Below are 18,630 nucleotides of genomic sequence, written 5' to 3'. Positions count from 1 at the left end.
ATTTACTAAACTGCGGGTTTGAAAAAGTGGAGATGCTGCCTATAGCAACCAATCAGATTCTAGCTGTCATTTTGCAGAATGTACTACATAAATGACAGCTAGAATCTGATTGGTTGCTATAGGCAACATCTCCACTTTATCAAACCCGCAGTTTAGTAAATCTAGCCCTAAATATCTGTGATAGATGACAATGTCTTTATAACACACAAGGTTTTCTAAGGAATGAATGGATGACACAGTGGGGTATCCAGGAAGGGGGCAGCATTGGGACAATTACCCCCAGAACTGCTTTTGAGCACGTTGTCGTTAAGTAAATAGCCGAGGACTCTGTTAGGGCAGGAGGGGTGAGCTGGGGTGAGTTAGGGTCTCAGTTCACATGTCTTAGCAGTTCTGTGAATTGAGTCCCCTTTCACTGCTTGGAAAGTGTAATCTTATGTTCCCGGCAATTATAGGGATTTTGAGTGACAGGTGCTCTTGGTCATGTGACCTGTTGGGCTGGGCAGGGATTGGGTTTCCCTGGATGCACTGCTGCAAGGGGGGTGAAAAGAACAGTTCCAGCATGGAGATTTGAGACGGCGGGGGGACACTGAGAGACAGGGAGGGAGATTTAGAATGAGAGAGACTGAGGAAGAAATATAGTATCCTAAACATATAAGGTGGATAATTATAATGGTAGATTGAAGTTCGTTGTCCGAGAGACTCCCGAATTTCAGGTAGTAGTCTCTTTCTGGACTGCTGGGAGAGTAGGGCATCTTGCCGGGGGTGAGGTCATGATGACGTGAGTCGAATCATCATCCCACCTCCGAACTTGCTCCTTGAACCAAGAATTAGATAAATAAATATTTCAAAAGGAGCTATACAAGAATCAACAATCCTTATGACTGTTCTACTTTAATTCAAATTAACATATGAACAAACGCACGTATGTGAAAGTAGATCCAACATTAGCAAAGCAAATAACGTGCACACACGTGGGTGTATAATTGTATATATGCAGTTACGTGTCTTCTTAGTATATTTCTTCTCAAGCAGGACAAATGGATTATGTAATAAAGTGCTATAGAACATTATACTGGCTTATAACGTACAGCTGTCACTATGGATCCAGCCCCCCCCCCCCCCCACCTCATTTCCTTCTCTCTTTTGGGTTTGATGTATAGATCTGTACGGATAACGCCTCCAATATTTTTTCAGCTGTCTGTTTGTCCTCTAAGTGTATCATAGCATCTTCTACCCATATTATTATTCACTTTACCGCTTTGTGTTCTTTATATCCTTATAGTGAGCAGGGTTTTTTTGTAATGTATTTATTCTGAAGGCTGTGAAGGTTTCCTCAAGGGAGTTAAGAAGCATTACCTGAAAATAAGCAATGACGTGCAAAGCTCAAAGCGATTTGGTGTAGAAATCTTCAAGGTCTGTATTTCAAGATCCTGCTGTTTCCCTAATCCGGGATCTATTGGAATGGACTTGTTATATCTCATTATTTAGACAATCTCTGGTCTTCTCAGTAATTGATGAATCAGCCAGGCTGCAATGTTCCCGCTGACGCATTTCGCAACTCAGACAAAGGGATCCCATCAATATCAAGCAGAGTCGTCACCCTTCTGAGTATTCTTAGCCTTAAATCACTTTGCGTGAGTGTCTATTCTTTCTACGTATTAATTCAATTTATTCTCAAAGCTGCCAAATATATCAAAACATTAAAAAGTTTTTTTTCTAACAAATCTTAAAGAACGGTCCCATTTTGGACCTCTGACTTTTGCCCCCATGCACCAAATAGGAGGAGAGGGACAGGACAATGTACATTACCCAATGCAAGTAAGTCTGATGCATAATTTGATTTTCAAAAGAAACATCTTCTCCTTTATACCTGATGGGGTTCTACATCGATGATGTCTGGCTGACCTGTGATAACACTGTGAAGACTTTGATTAACGCAGAGAAAGTTCTCCCAATGCTGATAAAATATAATGTCACCAGAATGTATTGAATTTAGGCCATTAGCGAAAGCTCCACAGAACACTCTCCCTCCCAGCTATTCTTTCTTTCTTCCCAGAGATGTTTTAGTAAATGTTAACCGTCACAGTAGGAGGGTGACCTTCCATTCCTGGCTGATGGAAATAGCGTGTAGTACTTCATTCTGTAGAAAGGGTGGGTACCCTGGTTCCATAAATCAATACTCCCATCAAGTTCATACTCCTGTCGCTTCTGTTTAAATGACTCGTTTCATCTACGGTATCTGAACAACGGACCAGACTTCATAAAATGCATTTACTCCAAATCTGTGGAATATCGACACCTGATCTGTATTTAAAGCATGGTGCAAAGCAAGTCTAACAAACCCCTAACTATACAAACACACACAAATACAATAAACACTTATTGTTATAAAAAAAAAAAAAAGGCAGAGTAATATTGATCCAAGTAGCCAATTTATAATTACTATGTATCTTTTCATCCAAGTATATTTCAAATATGTGAATATTTCATTCAGTAACCAGTGTTTAGTGTATTTTTAACCTTGGCTATTCGGCAAAAACCCTTATAAAGCTGCTAATGCCAACATTAATGAGTGAGCATTGCTTGCGTTAAGCCTTTTTGTCCTCTAGGGAAGTGGGATGAAACCTGGCTACCGGACACCATTAATAACAATTCATACAAGGAGAGGAAAGTCCCCACGATTCTTAACGCCCCTGTGGGTGGTATGTAAATTAATTGTACCTGGCTGTTTGCCTGTCTTGTGGAGAGAGAAGAAGGGAGCTTACGGGCATACATAGTGAGAAGGAATAGTTTTCCAGTAATGGGTTAAGATGAGCAATTGAGAGCCATGAGCCATTGACTTAGCCCTTACCTCTCCTGTCTAGTATTGTCTACTGTGGCCAACTGCTCCAGCGACAATCCCAGCGCATGACCAAAGGAGGCACAAGATGGCGCCATTCCTTATAACCAGCCCACCAAAATGAGTCCAGCCAATGGCACCTCTTTCCCCATTGGGGTGGAGCATGTAGAATCTTGAGGGTTGTAAAAGTTCTACCTGGGGAAGGATAGTGGTGTTGTAGAGATCAGGACTGGCTGGGGATTATAACTGGACTGCTGAGGAAAAAGACAAGTGATCAGTGCAGACATGGGGTTGCTTGTATGTGTTTCCCTCTGTGTATGACCGACACCGCTGATATGTCGCTATGTTGATTGCTCATCTGTAAAGTAGCGCAGCTTTCTTGTGTATAAAAGATAAAGAGTAACACTTTTTTTTCATTGACTATACGCCTAAGAGTAATTCATACCCACAAAGCAATACCCAATTTGCCAATTTGTCCACGGTGTGAAACCCAGACTAATCTAGCAAGCTACGGTGAAGATAATTTGCTTAACGTGGCAGGTGACGTGTGGTAAGGAAGAGACTATGACAAAAAGCATGTACTAGTGTTGTGAGTATATGCTTTACTAATGGCACCAAGAAAGTGAGACATGTGGCAAAAAGAAGATACTTCTTGCACCAAAAAAGTAAATACTCTGCGTATAGCACAAATAAACACCGTACTGGTCATCATTCAGCCCACTGACCTCAAGAGGAAGTGCTGAAACTTTGGTGTAGACGTCTCCTTGGATGTCAGTACGAAGGCTGTATCGTGTCCTTCAATAAGTGATGAACAGAGAGATGGAAATAACAGTATCTAAGAGCACAGGATGTTTCAAGCACTGAAAACTAATTACTTCTCAAGAACTTGATTTTTTTCTGCTACTGTTGTTGATGGTTCCCTTCGGGGTCGAGGCCAGATGCTTCCTCCAAGTGTACTTCAACTAGAACAGGACCTTGTAGTGACTGATGGAGATTCCCTGAATCAACGTGACGTCTGCTAAGTGTTGTGTTGTGTTTCAGGAACACCTGAGATCATTAGTAGTGTTCTCTTCTCCTAGAACACACGTCTTTCCCTTAGAGCTTATTATTCTCACTGGTATTCAGATGCCTTTAGGTTTTATGCATGAAACTTCCAGATCGGTCCTTATGGACCAGACATGTTATATTAGGAGAACTAGGAATGAACGTAGAGTTCAACGTAACAATGCACAATAAAGTTTAAGCAATCCTGAAGCAGTGATTGGCCGGCCTTGCTGGAAGAGGTATCCTAAGCTATTGCCCTCTGCCTTTCCCTGATGCCTGGTAGTCCTTACATCACAACCCAATGCCAGCAATGAGGTCTCCATGCCCTTATCTGTACCCTATTTCTTACAGATCCCATTTGGATATTTGGTTTTAATGCTGAAATGTCTAATGACACAAAATATCATTGCCGATATCAAGATAAAGGCCGTCCAGCGTCTTGGGTGCAAGACATTCAGATTTTGTCTGAGTTGGCCTCCCACGTGTGTCTCTAAATTGAATGATGATTCTGTGGCTTAATTCTCAGGTTGAGCTTTAGAGGACAATTCCTGGCTGAATAGCCCTCTGTGCACAAGTCTGCCCCCTGTCCTGCTTTACTTCTGTTTTGTAACTTGGGCCTGACCTATCCAGTATAAGTGTATAAGATAAATGACAGTGATCTTGACTAAACTTATAAATACCGCAGCAACCCCTAAGTTCAGTTAAAGCAGAAGAAAATATAACACATTATAGATCCTAGCCGGAGGCAACAAACTCCCCAATTTAACCCCTCCCATAGTCAAACCGAGGGGGGGGGGGGTTCCTAGTGTCCGGACCCCCCCTCCAAGCCTGGGGCTCTGTATAATTGAGGTGGCTGGACCCTGCCCCCACTTCACACGGCTCTGCTTGATAAGGGAGAGCTGCGTGCACCTAACAGTAGTGCATGCAGCATTGCCCATGTATATTATGGGGATAGGAAGAGTTGGAGAGCAGCCAAGCACTGTCTAATATTATAGCCACGCCCCCATGCAGGCTGGTCACGCCCACTGGCGGCGTGGTGTGGAAACCCCCCTCTACAAATGCTGCGTTTGCCCCTGCCTCCATCGCAGCTCCTCTCTTGATTCAAAGAAAATATATTTGGCGACTAGTCAAACATTTTACAATTCAAAAAACACAGGCTTTTATATATGTTAATGTCACACAGTGACTTTACTCTCATAGGTTATGTACTGTTTCACGAATGTCAAGGTACACAGTAGTCGTTCCATACGACAACACACCATGGATAAGTCTAATAAAGTAGAATTGACCATATTGCTCACAACTCTGCTCACTTCCTCTTCCTTTACCCCTCATCTTCATGTTATCCCAGTTGCTTCTACTGTCTCTCACCCCCCCCCCTCCCCCCCCTCCTTCTAGAATGTAAGCTCTCTGGAGCAGGGTCCTCTCTACCTGTTGTCTCATGTAAGTCTTCATCATATGATCATATTCTGTGTGAGTATTTAGGTGTAACTGTTTTCACGTGTTTGTGATTTAGCTTATTGTATCAGTTATGTCACATCTGTATCACGATTGAGCGGCGCTACGGAATCTGCAGCGCCCTATACGTAAATAATAATATTAATAATAATAATGTTTAAGATAGCGAAAGACCCTACGTTACTAATCAGTAATAAAAACTGCTTTGAATTGGATACGACACAAATAATGAACAAAGTGGTGTTAAGTAGTTAAATATGTATCATATAATTTCCATGAGTCACTTGATGAGTGGAGAATGTGACAAGATGATAGAAATAATTTCTATACATTCAACACAAGTGCCATACATACAGATCCTAAGGTTCCTGATTCATCCCTATTGAGAAAAAGACACCAACATGCGTAGAGGTTAATGAGACATAACACTCATTTCCTTATTAAGTATGGAGACAATAGAACTGTATAAGTCATTGCGTATGTATTCAGTCAGGGGGTAGGGTCCAGTCACTATGTGTTGTTTAATATATACAATCTCAGCCATTCACAATCATGGCCGTAGGTGTCTCTAAAATGTGCGATGAGTCAGCTCTCAATCCACGCAGTGTTTCACCATAGGTGTGAATTGTGACGTTTTTTATCATACCACATACTGTGCAATGTACCTGTATTATGTTATCTTACCGTTAGAACAAAGATATTGCTGCAAAGGGTGTTATTTATGAACCCTGAAAAATGCAGGGGGGGGGGGGGCAGTACAAATATGGAGGTGGTGATTTTCCACAGGACTTAAACAGTACTTTCAAATTGGAGACTATTAACTCTGATAAAGTAAATAATAATTATAATGCAATCAAAGCTAGAAAGAAAATGTCGCTACTTTTATAAGTTATGGACATAAACTCTATAAAATATTTTAGATAGTATATATATGGACTTTTTTTGGAAGAATTAAACAATGTATAACTTGCCACCCATTATGCAGCCATCCATGATGGCTCATAATGGGTGGCTCAGGTACGGAAGATTTATAATTGGAGGTTGAACTGAACTTTGACCCACACTCAACAACTTGACAATACACAGTTCGAAGCAACTTCACCTCTTCCACTTCTCTACAGTTCTTGGATCAACTGCTCCTCTCCACTCTCTAAAAACTTACCCCAACTAATCCACATTCATCCACCTCTCTAATGTTTCACCACCATGCACCTGCTCAACTTATCTTCTCTATTTCTCCTTACTTCCTCTGCACCAAACTTTAATTTTCCCCAGCATCCTATTTCTCTCTCTCCAATCATTATGTCCCCCTCGCTTCCTTACACCAATCTTACCGACCTACAAAAGCGGGATGAATCCTCAGTAGGGTCATGAGTTCGATTCCCGACCATGGCATTATCTGTGTGGAGTTTGTATGTTCTCCCTGTGTTTGCGTGGGTTACCTCCGGGTGCTCCGGTTTCCTCCCACACTCCAAAATACATAATGGAAGGTTAATTGGCTTGTATCAAAATTGATCCTAGTCTCTCTGTCTGTGTGTGTGTGTGTGTGTTAGGGAATTTAGACTGTAAGCTCCAATGGGACAGGGACTGATGTGAATGAGTTCTCTGTACAGCGCTGCGGAATTAGTGGCGCTATATAAATAAATAAATGATGATGATGATGAATCCTCACACCCACAAAAATCCCCCCAACACACACACACACACATTCCCCCGTGTCCTCTTTCTTACCCTGCTCCTTCTCATGGATTCTGGGGATCTGTATAATCCTCACTCTTCTTTCCACCTAAAACTTTCTTAACCACCACTTACATCCAGTCCCTCCAAACCTATCGACAAAGCAAACAGAAGACAATGGCAGCAACAGTTCAAAACAGGCTTAACAGTCCGTGAAGCAGGATACATAACACAGGGACATTTGCAAGTAAGACAAGGACTCAGCAATTACTAATAACAAGCAGAGCAGGGCAAGCCACAAGTTGAACCAGCGGTCGCCAGTGTTAAAATAGGCCAGAAATACGTCTGAAGATTGCTGGGAGATCATTGCAGCCGGTCTCATTAGGGCAGAGATGACAGTTAGGGAAGAGAGGGACAGTGAGCACAGGGCGAGGCGTATGGCGGCAGCTCAGAGGATGCAGGTATTGAACTACAGAGGTCCCGAGTTCGAAACCCCAGCACAACATTAACCGTACAACCACTGTGCAAATCCCCCATTCTGACTCCCATATCTTCCTGAATCCAATTAAAATTAGTTTCCCTCACCAACACCACCCAGTACGAATCTCACACTTCCCTTGTAATCAAATGAGTCACAGTAGAAAAAAATGTCTACATTTTAGTGAAATATAATGCACCATAAAACAGGAATAGACTGTAAAATGAAAAATATAAATGTTTTGTATAAGGAGCTTTCCTTTCCCATCCTTATCTATAGTAACAACTAATTACTTGGCCATAAGTGCATTATCAAACTTAATTGTGCTTCATTAGCATAAGTAACCTGTCAATCTCACATATCAATTAATTGCTCCATTTGTTAAGTTTTCATATAGTGTTTCTTAGCGATATAACTGTGACTTCTTTTAAATCCATATTTTGTGAACCATACATAGAGATGCTGTAATTGACAGCAATGTTTAATTCATCTATCATCAGGTGGGGTAATTAATTACTTAAAGATTACAGCAAGTCACATGACATTGGTACATTTAATTGTACCATCATTGCATGTAATGAAAGGGTTTGTGCTGGATTACGATTGGAGCTTTGGTTATTGATTAATAGGGTTGATGGATTTGCCATTTAATATACCTACCTGCCACATACATAATACACACGCTGCATTGCGGCATTGCAGTTAGTTCCGATGCATGCATGCATGATAAACACTGCAGCATTGGGCATTCGAAAAAAACATGTATTGAATGACTGATCTGACAAACCTGCTGTATCTACAAGTGTACAGAGTGCATGTGTCCATTGGTCTTCAGCTAATCTATAGTTAGACTAATCTTCTGTGGTGAGGGCTCAGAACAACATGAATAAGACGCACAGATATAATATAATGATAGTTTAGGTTTTAGGGAAGGGTTAGTGTAGCTGGCATAATGGTGTAACAATAGGGGCTGTAGCTTTATTCATCAGAGGGGATCCGGTTCCAGTGGGATCCTTTCCAATTGTAAACAAGACCACTGACATCACACTGGATCCCACTATGGTAAATCCTTCAACTTTACACTGCCACTAACCACCCAAGAATATCTCCTGCTCTGCCATTGGCAGGGACAGGGGGCCCATTGTGGGTGTGTCCCACAATGGGCTATCTTGGGCTGGATCACTTGGCCATCTGCATTTTTCTTCCTTTAAAATGTTCCTAAAAGGCTGCTGAGCTTTATATACTAGGAGACAAATGTAGGTTCTTCCACAGAAGAATAACTCTGGCTGGAACAGGAATCATGTATTGAGCCCTCAGCTCACTACATGCATCCTGATGAAGGGGAACCACCTAAAACTACATATAAAAAAAACCTCTTGCTTTGCTCTATTTAGAGAATTGTAATGTTTTGTTAATTGAAGGTTTTCTTGTGTTGTACTATGGGAAGCTTATTGCATTATTGTATTAAATGTTATTGTTTATGTCCTCCCCCCTTCCTCCCCCTTTCATTTTTTATTTTGTACCCTCTCCTTGCCATATTTGCAATAAACTAAAACAAAATAGTAAAAACACAGACACGCGTAAGCAATTTTTTGAACAAAGCACCACTAATAAATTTCTATTTACTTAACTGAAACAGCCTGACCGTCTCCCATCTCCAATGTTTTCTGCAACATCTTGCCTCTAACCTGAGATGTCAGACATTGACAGAGAGCTTCCTTTCCTGGAACAAGTTGGCAAAATTGTGTTTGGGAACTTTTAAAATATTAATGGACTTTTTATCTTTCACTTCACATCTCAACTGCTTGGAAACTGTCCGAGTGATAGTGCTATAAACATCAGAAGTCATACTGTGAGCTCTGAGTGATGTTCCGCAGTGATACCTTATTACAAAGAAATATACCTGAAGGGACATGAAAGTGCTGTTATCATTGTTATAATTGTACAGAACCCGATTTACCTTGTTTCCTCTAGGCCACTTTTTCTAAACCAGCTCCAAACCCCCTCCCAGTAGCTGGGACCTCCTAATTGAGATCTGAAGAGTATTACACTTTCCAAACGTAGGTAGAGACATGAAGTGCGACGAAGGGGAACAGTGTGATGAAAGTGGAGCAGTGTGATGAAGAGGGAACAGTGTGATGAAAGTGGAGCAGTGTGATGAAAGTGGAGCAGTGTGATGAAGAGGGAACAGTGTGATGAAGAGGGAACAGTGTGATGAAAGTGGAGCAGTGTGATGAAGAGGGAACAGTGTGATGAAAGTGGAGCAGTGTGATGAAGAGGGAACAGTGTGATGAAAGTGGAGCAGTGTGATGAAAAGGGAACAGTGTGATGAAAGTGGAGCAGTGTGAGGAAGAGGGAACAGTGTGATGAAAGTGGAGCAGTGTGATGAAAGTGGAGCAGTGTGTTGAAGAGGGAACAGTGTGATGAAAGTGGAGCAGTGTGTTGAAGAGGGAACAGTGTGATGAAGAAATGGGAAAAAATGTGATGAATGGTGCACAGTGTGATGAAAGGGAACAGTGTGATGTAGGTAGAACAGTGTGATGAATGGTGCACAGTGTGATGAATGGTGCACAGTGTGATGTAGGTGGAACATTGTGATGAAGGGGCACAGTGTAATGAAGGGGGGACAGTGTGATGAATGGGGGACAGTGTATTGAAGGGGTAACGGTTTAATAAAGGGGAAACAGTGTGATGAAGGAAGGGGGAACAGTGTGATGAAAGGACACAGTGTAATAAAGGAGGAACAGTGTCATGAAGGAAGGGGGAACAGTGTGATGAAGGGGGCATAGAGTGATGAAAGGGAACAGTGTGATGAAGGAAGTGGGAACACTGTTATGAAGAAAGGGGGAACAGTGTGATGAAGGGGCACAGTGTAATGAAGGAAGGGGGAACAGTGTGATGAAGGGGGCATAGAGTGATGAAAGGGAACAGTGTGATGAAGGAAGTGGGAACACTGTGATGAAGAAAGGGGGAACAGTGTGATAAAAGGGCACAGTGTAATGAAGGAAGGAGGGAACAGTATAATGTAGGGGCGCAGTGTAATGAATGGGGAACAGTGTGACGAAGAGGTGCAGTGTAATGATGGGGGAACAGTGTGATGAAGGAAGGCGGGAACAGTATAATCTAGGGGCGCAGTGTAATGAAGGGAGAACAGTGTAATGAAGGGGGAATAGTGTGATGAAGGGGAATAGTGTTGTGAAGGGGGCACAGTGTAGTAAAGGGGAACAGTGTGATGAAGGAGGAGTCCAGTGTGTTGATGGACTAGAGCAATGATGAAGGAGGGGAGCAATCTTTCTCTTTTATGAAATATGTTTTTCAGTTATTTTTTTTATATATTTTTTTTTAATAATAAAAATATAATTTCTAAACTTAGTTGGGCGGGCACCAAAAATTCTCACACAAGGCGCTGTTAGATATGGGGCCGAGACTGCATATGAGACTGAGATACCCCCTTTACAATTCTTTTTTGGAAGACTAGTGCAAATTTTATTTGGCAAGGAAACTTAGTGGGTGATATAGAAAGAGAATTTTCACACTGTGAGCATGGTTCACATTGGCAGATCAATTAATTAGTTCAGCCCAGGTTACTGGAAAGTACAAGAATTAGAGAAACAGGAGCAGATCAATATCACACTGAGTAAATTGGTCATGCTGGTTGTATGCGGATGCTGTGGATTATCTGCAATTATTTTTACTTTTTAATTGGGATTTCCATGTTATTAGCCATGTTAGTCTAGACATATAAGGACCAAACAGGATGTAAGCTCTCAGGAGCAGGGCCCTCTTTCCTCGTGGTCTCCTACTACTCTTCCATCACCCTCTGTACCTGTTGCCCTGCTTCCCCAGCCCTGTCCTCCAGAACTCAGGCTTACTTCACTCTGGTCACTACCATCACTCTCACTCACTGTCCCGTAAATAATTTGATCTGCATTACAATGTTATCTGTATATTATTTGTTTATTCATTATGTCTGGTCTTTGTATTATGCTTTTCATGTATCATATAATGTGTTATGCTCATTGTGTTCTGTATACGCCAAGTACGGCGCTGCGGACCTTTTGTGGCACCTTATCAATAAAAGATAATAATAATATTACAAGGCTTTATTGGAATTAATATGCATGCCCCATGCCAGCATTGTAAAAATTGCAGGTAGGGGTATGTAATTATTATGAGCATACCTGCCAACGTAACTCCATGTCAACATATATGAACGTTAAAGGATCTTCCTTTAACCTAGTGTGTGTGTGTGTGTATGTGTATGTATATATATATATATATATATATATATACATACTGTATATAAATACTATATACTCTTTCAATTAAAATTATTATATTGTGATAGGAATAAGTGGCAGACCCTGTTAAACGGTGGCACAGTAGCCAGTAACAGCTACAAAAGTCACAAAAGTCCAATTGAAGATGTTTCCACCTATGACCAACAGTCCCTATTTTCCTGGGACAGTTTTTCTCAGCAGAAAGTGGTTGGACCAGCATGGAAGGGCCTTTAGTTTTGGGTGGATAAGGGTCTCCTGTTTTATCCACCATTTCCAGTCGGGTATGTTGACAGGTATGTGAGGACCGATATATCTTAAGTGTGAGACTAAAATTTAAATTAACTAAAAGATATTGACTGAAATATGGCTGAAATTGTCCCTACAAGTGTATGTTCATGTTTCTGCAGCGACTCTTATCATGAAGGCTGAATTCTTGATTTGTTTCTTTGTTTTTCTTGCATAAATTAGATTCAAAACACCTACGTTAGCCTCTAGCCAAATGTATCTGCAAAAACTATAGAAAACACTTGTGCAAAAACCTTTCTATATTGCAGTATAAAAGACACATCTGGTGTTGGGAATTCTAAACAAAAGCTAATTGATCATATCTAAAACTGGCACACAGCAATTATAATTACTATCCATTCATTATCTATATGGGCAACAAAGTCTTTCCTTAAAGCACAATGCAATTTTAAGATGTATTTGACTTGGGATCTCAGCACATTTTTTTATTATCAATCTTCATCTCCTATTCATCCATGATACTGCCAGTTTTGAAGTGGGCGGAGATAGAATAACATGTGGCCAATCAGATTATGGAATGCTCACAGCAGCACATACTATTTCAGGAGATGAGTGTGCCGCTCTTGTTTGCCCACTTGTGTGATTGTGTCAGAGCGCACCTGATCGTTGGTGAAATGCTTTTTTAAAAAAAGAAAGTTATTGCTGAAGAAATAGAATAAGTCTATCAAATACTAATTCTGATTCTCATACAGTTACTGACTGCAGGATATCAGCTCTCAAGTAATTGTTGGCACTCCAGTCATTATGCTTTCTGCATTTGTGGGCACTTATAGATGCTGCTGAGCAGTATTTCCAGCCACGGAAACTGAAAGAGCTAAAGCAGTCTACAACTGACACGAATACAGGCAATAAGTGATTTCATATTTGTACAGTTACAATTTATTTTAATTGGTGCCAAATCACCATATAAATTCTGATCACACAAATATTGGTAATATTTGTAATAATTTGAAACATCAGATCAACAGTTTTTGCATAATTAGTCAAGTAAACCACCGCTATTCCGGAGAACAGACTGTCCCTAGAATAAGGTGACCCAGTTTGGCTGTTTCAAAACATAGACCCAACACATCATCATCACCATTTATTTATATAGCGCCACTAATTCCGCAGCGCTGTACAGAGAACTCATTCACATCAGTGCCTGCCCCATTGGAGCTTACAGTCTAAATCCCCTAACACACACACACACACAGAGAGAGAGACTATGTCAATTTAATAGCAGCCAATTAACCTACTAATATGCTTTTGGAGTGTGGGAAACCCACGCAAACACAGGGAGAACATACAAACTCCACACGAATAAGCCATGGTCGGGAATTGAACTCATAACCCCGGTGCTGTGAGGCAGAAGTGCTAACCACTGAGCCACCGTGATGCCCAACACAGTGCATGATTGTGAACACACCATTCCCAGAATGTGGACATGAAACAAACAAACATTGCTCAGGCCATAACATTTAACCCACGCTGTAATCTCAAATACAGTAAACAATTATATGATCCTATTAACACTTACCCAGTTAATTTGAGGACATCAGGGATCCAAATAAAGGGGAAATTGGCAAAAATTAGACTGTTCGGTCAAAATCAGGACAAATTGGAGACCTGGGTTCCCTGTATATATATATATATATTTTTTAAATTAAATCCAACTTAATTTTATTAATGTGAGGACTTTTAACATTGGAAAATAACTGGGGAAAACATGAGCATAACATTACGACACTGTTTAAATTGGACGTTCTGCCAGGCCGGGAGCTCTCACTCTGTTTGTAGATTTAATCTCTGAGATATTTTTTTTACAGTCTATGATCTTTAAAGCTGTTACTGATTGTTCATTATCTGGCACTGATCAAATACACCCACACAGTTATATCTACTAAGACAATAACATGCAAAATTATAGTTATTACAACTGACACATTAAATAAAATATCATAAAAATTAGGTGCAGGTGATGCCTTAGTGTCCTGGGTGCTGTGTCCGGATCCTGGTGGTGGGCACTGCCACTGGCTATGATAATTTGGGGGTTTTAGAACCACGGGCACCAACTTTAGTTGAATGACTGTTCAGATAACAGCTAGGGAACTTGGCAAGGTAGGATCATTAACATCATTATGTATAGTACTGTAGATGTTATAGTGACTATACTAATGGTTGCCTTACATCGAGACTCAACTTCCCTGCAGTATCATTACTTGTCTAAGAGCAGCCTTGGAGGCAAACGCAGGCTTATTGCCAAGCAGCTGGTACCATATATAATGTGAGATATACTGAGCGCGGGCTTATTTTTTTTCTAGTTTTATTTCAAAATATTGCCTTATTGTCACAGCAGCTGTCCATAAAGCCTATTTAAGGCACATTTGGGTGCGGCTCACAAGCCAGCCCTTGCTAGATGTAAACCCCTATACCCAGTGTCGGACTGGGGCATGAAGGGCCCACCGGGGGCTGCAACGCCAGGGGCCCACCAGAAGGGGTGTGGTCAGCCATCAAGACCGTCAGACACTAGAGGGGGAGTGATCAGCCCACAAAGGACAGCTAGCACCCTAGTGTAGTATAAAAATAATGCAGTGTGTACATAAAGAGTACACAGTCTTGACCTGCCCCATAGATTGTGCAGAACAGTCACCAAAAAAAAAAAAAAATCAGGATTTTCCCACTAGACTCAGAACATTTGACAGACTGTCCTACCTGTTCTTGTCACCACCTGTGGCTGCTGGTTTCTTTAGTTGCGGCTTGTCTGGATCCTGGAATTTTGGGGGCCCTATCTGGAAAAAAATGGGTACATTTAGAAAATTCCAACCAGTCCCGATCTTAAATCAATAAGACCCACAATTAATACTTAAGCCTTCCTAAAGCCCCAACATTAAAGTAATAGCATTCCCATATAATAAATTAACCTATTTCTATCCCTTCAGACAACCCCAGCAATAAATTAATAGCATTTATGTATAATAAATATACCTATTTCCCGCAAACGTTACTGCCATTAAATAATTCATATTCACATTTAATAAATAGACCTCATGCTCCTCAAACTCAGCCCCACATTCAATTAATAGTCCCCAAACTACCTCATCTTAAATTAATAGTCCCCACTATAAAATTAAATTGCTGCATCACTCCACAAACAAAATAGCACCCATTAGTTAGCCACCAGCTACCACACACACATTACATTGGCACAAGCCCGCTGTGCCATCATACACACATTACTGTGCCCCTTCATCACCATGCTCACCATGCTGTGCCTCCTTATGATCAAACTGCGCCCTCCATGCTGCTTTTGCTCCTCCCTTCTCCTGGCCCCCCATCATCACCCTGTGTCATGCTGCTTTGGCACCCCATTCATCCTGTGCCATGATGCTTTGGACCCCCCCTTCACACTCTGCCATGCTGTGCTCTGCCCCCCCCCCTTCACACTCTGCCATGCTGTGCTCTGCCCCCCTTCACACTCTGCCCGCTGTCCTCTAGTCCCGTCTTCGCTGCTGTCTTCAGCCTGGCTGTCACAGTGACAGCCAGGCTGAAGACAGCGGGCCAAATAGAGATAAGAGTGTAGTGCAGCACTTCTATTGCAGGTGGAGCTGCCAGAGGGAAATAGGGAACCCCTATCCCTAATAATAAGGGTAAATATGAAGAATTCCTGGGCGCTGTGAAAGTTTGGTGTTAATCTAGTCAGTTTATTAACATACAGTCAGCATACATGGTTCTGGCCAGACCAAAAAAACAACAAACCCAATTGGGTATATATCAAAACAAATGGGTGGTAAATAAAATACACAGGTGTAATAGCGGAGGATAAACCTCAAATATTGTAGGCAATGTCCTTATAGTTCCAGTAATAGTGGGGCAGGGACTGACACAACCAGATGGGCATAGTGGATTTTCCAGAAATGTCCAGCAAATGGTGAAATAGTAAATATCCTGTGAGTAATGTCCCAGATGTTTAGCATATGTAAGTTCTCCACAAGTGTGGGATAAAAAGTCAATAAATGTCCGTGGTAGTAGGCAGTGAATCAAGTCCAGACGGCCACAACAAGAAATACAATGTGAACTTACATTTGAGGGGAGATGGTCGCCTTCCGATTCCTTCCTTCCTCTCTCTGAATTGGGATAAGCTGTGAAAGAGAGTGTTTGCTGGAAGTCACGCTGTCTCATCTTCTGGTGGGCGCATGCGCAGAGAGGTGCTGGCGGCCCTGCTGTCACCTATTTGGACCAAGGACCCAGCGGGGGGCGTGGCTAACGGACCCAGTGGGGGTGTGGCTAACCAGCGTCAGGGCCTACCGATGGATTGTCCGGCTCACCGGCAGGCCAGTCCGACGCTGCCTATACCTGGGACATGAGTGCATCTGATTTTAACTGCATTTTAATGGTGTTTAAAGCATATAGGTCAGTGTAGAACCTGCATATAATGAGGTACCCTTGACGTTGGGATGCAGGCTTAAATGTTTTGAACAAAATATGAACTAATACCTCATGTTTTCATTTTTCTAGACACACACAGATATGCAGTGTAAAGGATAAGTGTTGACCACTGTCTTTTTGTATTGTATACATATATGGGCACTTATATTGCCACGCAGCTGGTACCATATAAAATATGGGATATATGGAGTGCGGGCTTATTGCCAAGCAGCTGGTACCATATATAATGTGGGATACTGGTTCTGTTTCAAACTACCCCTCTAAGGCTGGGTACACACTACAGGGTTTTCAGACAATTATCGGGTAAATCAAATGATAAACGACCGTTTGGCCCGATATCGCATTACTGTGTACGCTGCAAAGATGAACGATTATCACTACAAAGCACATTGTATAATTTTATTTGATTTTGAAACTGAACTAAATATCTCATTCAAGAATGGAACAATGTTGTTCCAATCCTGCAGTGTGTATGCGCTCAGGACCGGCAGTGTCCATAGATCTCTATGGAGTGTGCAGTCACAATCTTTTCAGCCGATGGTTATAACAGATGAAGAGCACAGATCTGAAGGTAAATCTTGTAAAACGTGTATAGTGTGTACACAGGAATCGGCTGCTGACCGGGAGGTTTTTTTTTCTGTCGCTGGTAAAATCGTTAAAGATGTCGCATCGGGAGACATTTTCTGTAGTGTGTACCCAGCCTAATCCTTTGCCCACTCATTCCTCTTGTCTGTCTTTCAAATATGTCACATAAACAGGCCTCTCATGTGCGACCAAAAATCTAAAAGGGCTTCATGTATGTACAACAGTCGTCAAAGACAAAACATGTTTAGTTGTTCAGTTTTGATGATCTTGCAGGTTTTTTTGTGCGCAATAACCCAAGTTTCCTATTACCCAGGAGATGGATTTGTTTTTAAATTGCAGACCAGCATCTACGATTTCTCTTTAACCCTCACGGCATCTCGCAATCAATATGGGGCACTAATGGGTTCATCAAAGTGCACTTTAGTTGTTTGTTAATGTACATATAAATTAAAATAACCATTACTTATAACTAGGGTATATTTTCCTTTTAAACAGGGTCATGACTACACAGTACTGAAGGAGTGCAGACAGCACTTTTAAAATATTTCCCTTGGGGAGGGGGGGGGGAACATTACACACAATTTCTGGTGACCTACATTCCTTTAAGGTATGGAAACGTTGACATAGAATGTGATATTGGTGCTGCTTGGATTTGTAAACAACCTTTACAGTGATCCCGTGACCTGCACACAGTGGAGTCCGCCATTTTTGGTGAGACATTGATGACAATGCAGCCTATCAATTTACTAGGCCTTGATGATGTCAGTAGTCCCTAGTGAATAGTTGCACTTTACTCCATATTGGCGTAGCCCACAACTTGGCTGCCTCTACTGTGTATAGGCCACAAGTACGTTTTAGAAGTCTCTTTGCACAAGGCAACAGCCGCTGAAGAGACGCTTGGCAGCATTTTCCTTTTTTTCTAGCCATTGTTCTGTCACTCTGAGGATCTGTGACAACTTCCTTACAATTAATATGAATGTTCTCAGAAAGTGAAGTGCATGCCTTGTTAGTTCAGGCAAGGTAATTATCATGCTTTTCCTAGTTTTACAGGCTGCGGAGACAGTGTTAACGGCAATTAACTTGTCAGCACTTGGGTTCTTAAAATGGAAAATCAGACTAAATAATTCTCATTTGTTAGGTTGCAGTTCTGCACACAACTTAATGGATAATACATTCTTGAGACAGTTACCCTAGATTGTCATCTTTCTGACATTTCTCTATTCTCTATTTCTCTTTTTGTCAGTGTGGAGGAAATTTTTTGAGGACACTGAAAAATTTATTTATCATTGTATTAAAGGATTGCTGTAGTACTTAAAGCATTGCATGGTGCAGACAATAATACATATAGAGGTAGATGCATCAAACCTACTAAAGAGTAAAAGTGGAGATGTTGCCCATAGCAACCAATCAGATCCATTTATCCAGTGCCTCATACTGACAGCTACAATCTGATTGGTTGCTATGGGCAACACCTCCACTTTTCCTCTTTAGAAGGTTTGATAAATCTATTCTTAAGTGTGGGACAATCATTTCTG

Source organism: Mixophyes fleayi, chromosome 8, assembly GCF_038048845.1.
Source record: "Mixophyes fleayi isolate aMixFle1 chromosome 8, aMixFle1.hap1, whole genome shotgun sequence".
Lineage (NCBI taxonomy): Eukaryota > Metazoa > Chordata > Amphibia > Anura > Limnodynastidae > Mixophyes > Mixophyes fleayi.
This window is presented reverse-complemented; position numbering follows the sequence as displayed.